The sequence below is a fragment of the Rhinopithecus roxellana genome, chromosome 13 (assembly GCF_007565055.1).
Source record: "Rhinopithecus roxellana isolate Shanxi Qingling chromosome 13, ASM756505v1, whole genome shotgun sequence".
NCBI classification, from domain to species: domain Eukaryota; kingdom Metazoa; phylum Chordata; class Mammalia; order Primates; family Cercopithecidae; genus Rhinopithecus; species Rhinopithecus roxellana.
The window spans coordinates 101137316-101147744 of NC_044561.1; positions in this window are offsets into that span (position 1 = coordinate 101137316).

The window sequence follows — 10429 nt, forward strand, 5'->3', positions numbered from 1 at the left end:
AACCTAGTCATACTCCGTTCATTGTTTTTCAGGCCAAGGATCTGTCTTTTACCCACACCCTTTTTTAATCTTCCTCCCTCAGAGCCCAAATTGCCCAGACTTTTCAATAAACTCCACATGCTCTGGCTCTGATTCTCTGTCTTGGGTCAATAACTATTCACTGGAGAGGGTCTTCCTAGGCTCCAGCAAATTTGTTTGCCCAACTGGAGTTTGCAAGATCCATAAAATGCATATCAGGCTTGGAAAATCAGAAGAAGCACGAAGTGTTTTGGACACCTCATTCAAGGAGAGGATGAAAAAAGAAAGAATTACTGGCTCCAAGGCCTCTCCCCACTTGCCTGCCCCAGGCATGAAGTTAGCGGTCTTAATCTGTTTTCTGCTGTTATAACAGAATGTCACAGACTGAGTGATTTATAATGTACACAAATTTATTTGGTTCGTGGTTCTAGAGGCTGGGAAGTCCAAGAGCATGATGCCAGCATCCAGTGGGGGCCTTTATGCTGCATCATCCCATGGTGAAGACAGTAGAGCAAGCGAGTATGTGAGACAGAGAGAAAAAGGGGGCTGGAATTACCCTTTTTATCAGGAACCCACTCCAAGATAACTAATCCACTCTTGTGATATTGGTATTAATCTATTTGTGAGGGCTGAGCCCTCATAACCTAAACACCTCTTAAAGGTCCCACCCACAAATCTCGTCATAATGGCAATTGAATTTCAACATGAATTTTGGAGGAGACATTCATACCAGAGCATCAGTTTTCCAATGGCTCCTTAGAGTCAGGTCTGATGAGGGAAAAGGATGTGCATGTCTGGGAGTGTGGGCCCCCACCCTTTGCCAGAACTACCCCTATAACACCAACTTCTGATCAGAATTGCAGGCCACTGAGGGAAAAGTATATGCAGGTATACAATCTCTAGGATTTTGAAGGACGAAGGGTAGACCCTCCCAATTCCAGATAATCCCAACATTCCTCCTACCACTGGGAAAGAAAAAACAAACAAGAAAACCAGCTCTTACCTTTGAAAAAAGGAGTGGAAAGAAAAAAAATGATGCAGAATTGTTATTGATTTTTACTTGAAATCCCCCATAACCTGTAGCGACCTCAGACATGGCCCAGGGAAAGGACTGCCCACCCTAGCCCAGCAAAGGGAGAGGGGCAAAGATGTCATCTTTCCAGCCCTGGAAGGGGCTTCCCCACAGTATGCTCATTCCCCTCCTTTGTTTCTAGGAAGGGTCACTATCAGGACCTTTCCACTCCATCCCAGCAGGAAACGGAATTGAAATGTACTAGAGTTTCTCTCAGAAGAAAGAGAAGTGCAGATTCTCTACTCTAGGACTATGACTTTGGTACCTAAGAAGGAAGAGTTCAGTCTTTATCTATCAGCTTATTTCCAGCATGAGATGGGTGTTCAAATGCCTGCAGCATCCAAACAAGTCCTACTAATGAGGGGACCAAGCCCAGATTGGGTGGGGTGGGGGGTACTTTAGAGAACTGGGGGACTCAAACTAAAGTCAAATTGCTACCTGCATCCTTAAACTGGCCTCACCATTTAAGCCTCACTTCAAGAAGTCTTGAGCTGCACCTCTTTTTGGCCTTTTAATTTAGCTATCCAAATGTCCTACCCATTTCTTCAAACCATGATCTTGAGTTCAGAACCCACCATCATTCTTCCTCACTTTTAGTCTTAGAATTTTTTTTTCATATTGATTTTTGCTGAGTTTTCTGAAAAATTGGTAGTGGATTGCCAGGCATGGTAGCTCATGCCTATAATCCCAGCATTTTGGGAGGCCATTATGGGAGGATCACTTGAGCCCAGGAGTTTGAGACCAGCCTGGACAAAGTAGTCAGACCTTGTCTCTTTGGGAAAAAAAAAAAAAAAAAATCAATTTTAGTTTGGAAATATTTGACGCAGTAATCGCAATGAGCAGAAACAATGAAATCCGATCAAAAAACTTACAGAAATATGACTACCTGGAATAGTCATAAGGTGGTACCTTGTGTGATGAGTCCACAGAAAGGATTTGGGTTGAAAGGACTTTCAAGATGGCAGGCAATCTGACAGCACCCGGCTGTGAATTAGGTAAAGTAATTCAGATTAAAGGTGAAATAATTTATACATGCAAGCTCTAACCTAATTTCAAAATATCTGTGCATATATTTCTCATATATCCAAAGTAAGTTGGCCAGGCGCGGTGGCTCACACCTGGTGCTGGGCTCAAATCCAAAACTCCCAAACTGCTGGGCTCAATCCCAGCACTTTGGGAGGCCGAGGCAGGTGGATTACCTGAGGTCAGGCATTCGAGACCAGCCTGGCCAACATGGTGGAACCCTGTCTCTACTAAAAATACAAAAATTAGCCAGGTGTAGTGGCACATGCCTGTAATCCCAGCTACTCGGGAGGCTGAGGCAGGAGAATTGCTTGAACCTGGGAGATGGAGGTTGAAGTGAGCCGAGATCATGCCATTGTACTGCAGCCTGGGTGACAGAGTGAGACTCTGTTTCAAACAAAAACAAAGTAAGCACATAGAATTTTTAAAATCATTTTTTCTAAAAGAGAGCAAATGGTAGAGGATTCTTGACAGACATGAGATTCTCTCATTGCATAATCTTTTTCCATGAGTAAATATCATGTTATGCTTTTTTATTTTCTCTAATACGCATGAAATGTGTAAGGGATAAAATCTACATTCTCATTGTGGAAAGAATATTTTTATCCAGCCCCATATCTTATTCATTAATTTTAACCTAGAAATCATTTTGGAGAATAGCCAAACAGTCAGCTGCTCTTTGATTAAAGAGAAATTTGGGACTGGTTGAAGCATGACGTTTTATAATCCTAAAAAAAATAAAAATAAAAAACAGTGAAACAAGATTCCTAGAGTTCTACCTAACTAGTGTTCTTAAAGAGTAAAAGCATTCCTTTTGTGAGTTACAGGGCAATAGTTGGCGACTAGAAAAATCTCACAAAGCCAGGTTACACATGATGATAGGTGATGCTCTTATCTGCTACTGATGCAGACCCCAAGGCCGAGTCCAGCTTCCCCAGCTCAGCCCGCTGTCAGGCAGAGCAGTTGGCTCAGCAGTGCCCTTACTGCTGCCAGCCATCAGTTCTTACCTTTTCCCTGCTTTGCAATTACTTTGGGAACTAGAAAGCGATTTTTTGACGGGGAGAAAGAGAGCTGAGTTTTGTGAATTTTAATGCTACTTAAAATTGTTTTTGTCTTAGCTTCTTCTCTTCTGTGTCTGTTCTAGTAACCTGAAACCTAGGTTAAAGAAGAAGGGCCTGTACCTTCTCCTAAGTCATGGCCACTAAAAGAGCTTATTTGTCTTTTTTTTTTAAATAGAGACAAGTTTTTACTATGTTACCCAGGTGGTCTTGAACTCCTGGGCTCAAGCAGTTCTCCCACCTTGGCCTTCTAAAGTGTTAGGATTACAGGCATGAGCCATTGTATCTGATCACCTGTCTTGAGAGAAAGGCTCAACCTGTAAAAATCTTAGGGTAAATAAATTGTGCAGTATTGGAGGTACACTTGACATAGCTAGTAAGAATATGAAAAAATTTCCAATCAGATTTTCTGCTGAATATATTGGCAAAGGAATTTCATATGGGGTTGGAGATCTGGAAGAGATATTGCAGAGAATCTGAGAGGAAACTTAAGAGAATGAAAGGAAGTGTGATAAACAGCACTGAGACCAGTATAAATTTGGGAAGTCAGAAGTATTGCAGTTGTCCAGGCAAAATGTATAACAAGCTATGGCAATAGCAGAGTGGACTGAAAGAGAAGATAGACTTCATAGGGTTTGTCTCCAAAGCACTTGGTGATTGCCTGAATGTAGAAGACAGGTGAGAATGTAAAAGAAGACTCCCACAAACACAGCTTTCGAACAGTAAACGCATTTGCAAAAGAGAAAAAGTTCTCACCACTCCAGGAATCCAAGCAGAAAGTCAACACCCCTCTTATCTGTGTTTACCATAAGAATAGTTTCTTCTCTGGAGGGTAAGTCAAACTGGGTTTCCTCTTTTTCCCATCTGCGTCCAGTATTATGCCTCTCTATGTGGTAGAGTGTGTCTGTGTGTGTATGTGGAATTGTGCCAATTATTAATTTATTGTTTGAGCTTCAAATTCTCCTTTTGTTGCCTGGTCTGTGAAAATGGATCTGGGCCCATTACGTGTTTCCTTTGCCAGCTGGCATAAGGTTTATCAGTAGAGGGCACCAGAACTACACTGCAGGGGGAAGGGCCCTCTTTCTTGGGTTAGGTGGCTCTTTCACCATGTCCCTGGAGAGTACCTGTTATTTATTCTTTTCTTTCTTTCTTTCTTTCTTTTTTTTTTAAGACAGAGTTTTGCTCTTGTTGCCCAGGTTGGAGTGCAGTGGCGTGATCTCGGCTCACTGCAACCTCTGCGAGAGTACCCATTTTTACTCCACTCCAGGGCCAGTGAAGTTTTCTCCCATGCTAAATGCCTGCAGGACACAGCTTTTTCTACCAATTGGCCACCAAAGGAGTACGTTTTCTCCAGCTCTCCACTTAGGCACTGGTGGCCCATTTGGGAGCCTAAACAGCACAGGCCTGTGCCCCAGCCCAGGCCACTGCTATACCCTCTCTGTAGTCCCACTGGTACATATGCTGGGGGCCCCACAGGACTGGCTGTCTAGCAAGCAGACCACCTGACCTCCTCCTGTGCAGAGGCTCGAGCCTCCCCAGCCCACATTGACCCTCTCCCCAGCTCTAGTGCATGCACACCAGGGCCCCAGTAGCCACCACTGGCTGTCCCAGCCCAAGCTGTGCACAGAAGTGTACTAGGTTCTTGCAGCTCTCCAGCTTCCATTTCCAGCAGTGCCCACAGCAGTGCCTTGGCCGCCTCTGCTCATCCACCTGTTAACCTTGGCTCCTGTTGTTTCCTTAGGCCTTCCCCACACAGACACCATGTGATCCAGGCCTTGTATCAACAACAACACCCCAGCTCTCTCTCTATTCCCAATTCCCTCTGTGTACTATTTGCCAGCTTTGGCTTGCTTGTGCCCCAGAGGGTTATTCCTGCTTGCCTAGTGACTGTGGACCAACTCTGGCCTGCACAACCTTCCCTCTCAAACTTTTCTGCTATCCAATAGGCTGCAACCACAACTCCAAGAAGGACTGAACCCTAGCCTTGGGGAGGGAACCCTCCTTCCAAGTTTATCCTTGGGTAATCCCCCTCAGCTGTAGGATTTTCTTTTCAAATTTATATTTATGTTTGCAATATATAGATATATATATTTGGGATGGAGGCTTGCTCTGTTGCCCAGGCCGGAGTGCAATGGCGCGATCTCGGCTCACTGCAACCTCCACCTCCCCGGTTCTCCCTGCCTCAGCCTCCCAAGTAGCTGGGATTATAGGCACCCACCACCACACCCAGCTAATTTTGTATTTTTAGTAGAGATGGGGTTTTACCATGTTGCCAGGCTGGTCTCAAACTCCTGACCTCAGCCTCCCAAAGTGCTGGGATTACAGGCATGAGCCACCATCCCTGGCAAAATAATTCTTTAATTTAAATTACTGTATGGTTTCTGTCTCCTTGTTGAACCCAGATTGATACAGGTGTGAACGTATATGTGTGTGTTTTTAAAATGAGGGCAAAGACATGAATTTTGACTGCATATATTTAGTGAGCCCAGAGATAAGCCAAAGAAATAATACAAGTCAAAACTACTAATTATGAATACTCAGCTGGGGCTGTGATCCTGAATCTAGACACAGAAATCTGATGGTCTACATCAGAGGTTGGCGAACTACAGCCTAAACACCAGTCCTTGCTGATCACATGTTTCTGTGTGGCCTTGAGCTAAGAATGGTCTTTACATTTTAAATGGTTGCAAAGAATTTAAAGGATAATATTTTGTGACATCTATTTGTATCCATAAATAAAATTTTATTGTAACCCAACCACACTCATTTGCTAGGTATTGTCTATAGCTGCTTCCATGCTACATGGTAAAGCTGAGTAATTGCAACAGAGACCAAATGGCTCGCCAACCGTAAAATGCTCTCTGGCCCTTAACAAAAAATGTATTGGAAACTAACCAGTCTTATACATATTTAAAAAAAGTTGGCCTGCCCCCATCTAGACTGAAACTTGGGACCATTTTATCAAGTAAAGACCAAATGAAGGGGGCGGAGCAAGATGGCCGAATAGGAACAGCTCCAGTCTCCAACTCCCAGTGCGAGCGACACAGAAGACTGGTGATTTCTGCATTTTCAACTGAGGTACTGGGGTCATCTCACTGGGGAGTGCCGGACAATTGGTGCTGGTCAGCTGCTGCAGCCCCACCAGCGAGAGCTGAAGCAGGGCGAGGCATTGCCTCACCTAGGAAGCGCAAGGGGGAAGGGAATCCCTTTTCCTAGCCAGGGGAACTGAGACACACAACACCTGGAAAATCGGGTAATTCCCACCCCAATACTGTGCTTTAAGCAAATGGGCACACCAGGGGATTATACCCACACCTGGCCAGGAGGGTCCCACGGCCACGGAGCCTCCCTCATTGCTAGCACAGCAGTCTGCGATCTAACCAAACGGCAGCAGTGAGCCTGGGGGAGGGGCGCCCGCCATTGCTGAGGCTTAAGTAGGTAAAGCCGCTGGGAAGCTTGAACTGGGTGGAGCTCACAGCAGCTCAAGGAAACCTGCCTGTCTCTGTAGACTCCACCTCTGGGGACAGGGCACAGCTAAACAACAAAAGGGGAAGCAGCAGAGGCCTGTGCAGACGCGAACGACTCTGTCTGACAGCTTTGAAGAGAGCAGTGGATCTCCCAACACAGAGGTTGAGATCTGAGAACAGACAGACTGCCTGCTCAAGTGGGTCCCTGACCCCTGAGTAGCCTAACTGGGAGACATCCCCCACTAGGGGCAGTCTGACACCCCACACCTCACAGGGTGGAGTACACCCCTGAGAGGAAGCTTCCAAAGTAAGAATCAGACAGGTACACTCGCTGTTCAGCAATATTCTATCTTCTACAACCTCTGCTGCTGATACCCAGGCAAACAGGGTCTGGAGTGGACCTCAAGCAATCTCCAACAGACCTACAGCTGAGGGTCCTGACTATTAGAAGGAAAACTATCAAACAGGAAGAACACCTATACCAAAACCCCATCAGTGCGTCACCATCATCAAAGACCAGAGGCAGATAAAACCACGAAGATGGGGAAGAAGCAGGGCAGAAAAACTGGAAATTCAAAAAAATCAGAGCGCATCTCCCCCTGTAAAGGAGCGCAGCTCATTGCCAGCAACGGATCAAAGCTGGTCAGAGAATGACTTTGACGAAATGAGAGAAGAAGGCTTCAGTCCATCAAACTTCTCAGAGCTAAAGGAGGAATTACGTACCCAGCGCAAAGAAACTAAAAATCTTGAAAAAAGAGTGGAAGAATTGATAGCTAGAATAATTAATCAGAGAAGGTCATAAATGAAATGACAGAGATGAAAACCATGACACGAGAAATATGTGACAAATCCACAAGCTTCAGCAACCGACTTGATCAACTGGAAGAAAGAGTATCAGCGATTGAGGATCAAATGAATGAAATGAAGCGAGAAGAGAAACCAAAAGAAAAAAGAAGAAAAAGAAATGAACAAAGCCTGCAAGAAGTATGGGATTATGTAAAAAGACCAAATCTACGTCTGATTGGGGTGCCTGAAAGTGAGGGGGAAAATGGAACCAAGTTGGAAAACACTCTTCAGGATATCATCCAGGAGAACTTCCCCAACCTAGTAGGGCAGGCCAACATTCAAATTCAGGAAATACAGAGAACACCACAAAGATACTCCTCAAGAAGGGCAACTCCAAGACACATAATTGCCAGATTCACCAAAGTTGAAATGGAGGAAAAAATCTTAAGGGCAGCCAGAGAGAAAGGTCGGGTTACCCACAAAGGGAAGCCCATCAGACTAACAGCAGACCTCTTGGCAGAAACTCTACAAGCCAGAAGAGAGGGGGGGCCAATATTCAACGTTCTTAAAGAAAAGAATTTTCAACCCATAATTTCATATCCAGCCAAACTAAGTTTCATAAGTGAAGGAGAAATAAAATCCTTTACAGATAAGCACATGCTTAGAGATTTTGTCACCACCAGGCCTGCCTTACAAGAGACCCTGAAGGAAGCCCTAAACATGGAAAGGAACAACCGGTACCAGCCATCGCAAAAACATGCCAAAATGTAAAGACCATCGAGGCTAGGAAGAAACTGCATCAACTAACGAGCAAAATAACCAGTTAATATCATAATGGCAGGATCAAGTTCACATATAACAATATTAACCTTAAATGTAAATGGACTAAATGCTCCAATTAAAAGACACAGACTGGCAAACTGGATAAAGAGTCAAGACCCATCAGTCTGCTGTATTCAGGAGACCCATCTCACATGCAGAGACATACATAGGCTCAAAATAAAGGGATGAAGGAAGATCTACCAAGCAAACGGAGAACAAAAAAAAGCAGGGGTTGCAATCCTAGTCTCTGATAAAATAGACTTTAAACCATCAAAGATCAAAAGAGACAAAGAAGGCCATTACATAATGGTAAAGGGATCAATTCAACAGGAAGAGCTAACTATCCTAAATATATATGCACCCAATACAGGAGCACCTAAATTCATAAAGCAAGTCCTTAGAGACTTACAGAGAGACTTAGACTCCCATACAATAATAATGGGAGACTTCAACACTCCACTGTCAACATTAGACAGATCAACGAGACAGAAAGTTAACAAGGATATCCAGGAATTGAACTCATCTCTGCACAAAGCGGACCTAATAGACATCTATAGGACTCTCCACCCCAAATCAACAGATTATACATTCTTCTCAGCACCACATCGCACTTATTCCAAAATTGACCACATAATTGGAAGTAAAGCACTCCTTAGCAAATGTAAAAGAACAGAAATTATAACAAACTGTCTCTCAGACCACAGTGCAATCAAACTAGAACTCAGGACTAAGAAACTCAATCAAAACCGCTCAACTACATGGAAACTGAACAACCTGCTCCTGAATGACTACTGGGTACATAACGAAATGAAGGCAGAAATAAAGATGTTCTTTGAAACCAATGAGAACAAAGATACAACATACCAGAATCTCTGGGACACATTTAAAGCAGTGTGTAGAGGGAAATTTATAGCACTAAATGCCCACAAGAGAAAGCAGGAAAGATCTAAAATTGACACTCTAACATCACAATTAAAAGAACTGGAGAAGCAAGAGCAAACACATTCAAAAGCTAGCAGAAGGCAAGAAATAACTAAGATCAGAGCAGAACTGAAGGAGATAGAGACACAAAAAACCCTCCAAAAAATCAATGAATCCAGGAGTTGGTTTTTTGAAAAGATCAACAAAATTGACAGACCGCTAGCAAGACTAATAAAGAAGAAAAGAGAGAAGAATCAAATAAACACAATAAAAAATGATAAAGGGGATATCATCACGGACCCCACAGAAATACAAACTACCATCAGAGAATACTATAAACACCTCTACGCAAATCAACTAGAAAATCTAGAAGAAATGGATAATTTCTTGGACACTTACACTCTTCCAAGACTAAACCAGGAAGAAGTTGAATCCCTGAATAGACCAATAGCAGGCTCTGAAATTGAGGCAATAATTAATAGCCTACCAACCAAAAAATGTCCAGGACCAGATGGATTTTCAGCTGAATTCTACCAGAGGTACAAGGAGGAGCTGGTACCATTCCTTCTGAAACTATTCCAATCAATTGAAAAAGAGGGAATCCTCCCTAACTCATTTTATGAGGCCAACATCATCCTGATACCAAAGCCTGGCAGAGACACAACAAAAAAAGAAAATTTTAGACCAATATCCCTGATGAACATCGATGCAAAAATCCTCAATAAAATACTGGCAAACTGGATTCAGCAGCACATCAAAAAGCTTATCCACCATGATCAAGTGGGCTTCATCCCTGGGATGCAAGGCTGGTTCAACATTCGCAAATCAATAAACGTAATCCAGCATATAAACAGAACCAAAGACAAGAACCACATGATTATCTCAATAGATGCAGAAAAGGCTTTTGACAAAATTCAACAGCCCTTCATGCTAAAAACGCTCAATAAATTCGGTATTGATGGAACGTACCTCAAAATAATAAGAGCTATTTATGACAAACCCACAGCCAATATCATACTGAATGGGCAAAAACTGGAAAAATTCCCTTTGAAAACTGGCACAAGACAGAGATGCCCTCTCTCACCACTCCTATTCAACATAGTGTTGGAAGTTCTGGCTAGGGTGATCAGGCAAGAGAAAGAAATAAAGGGTATCCAGTTAGGAAAAGAAGAAGTCAAATTGTCCCTGTTTGCAGATGACATGATTGTATATTTAGAAAACCCCATTGTCTCAGCCCAAAATCTCCTTAAGCTGATAAGCAA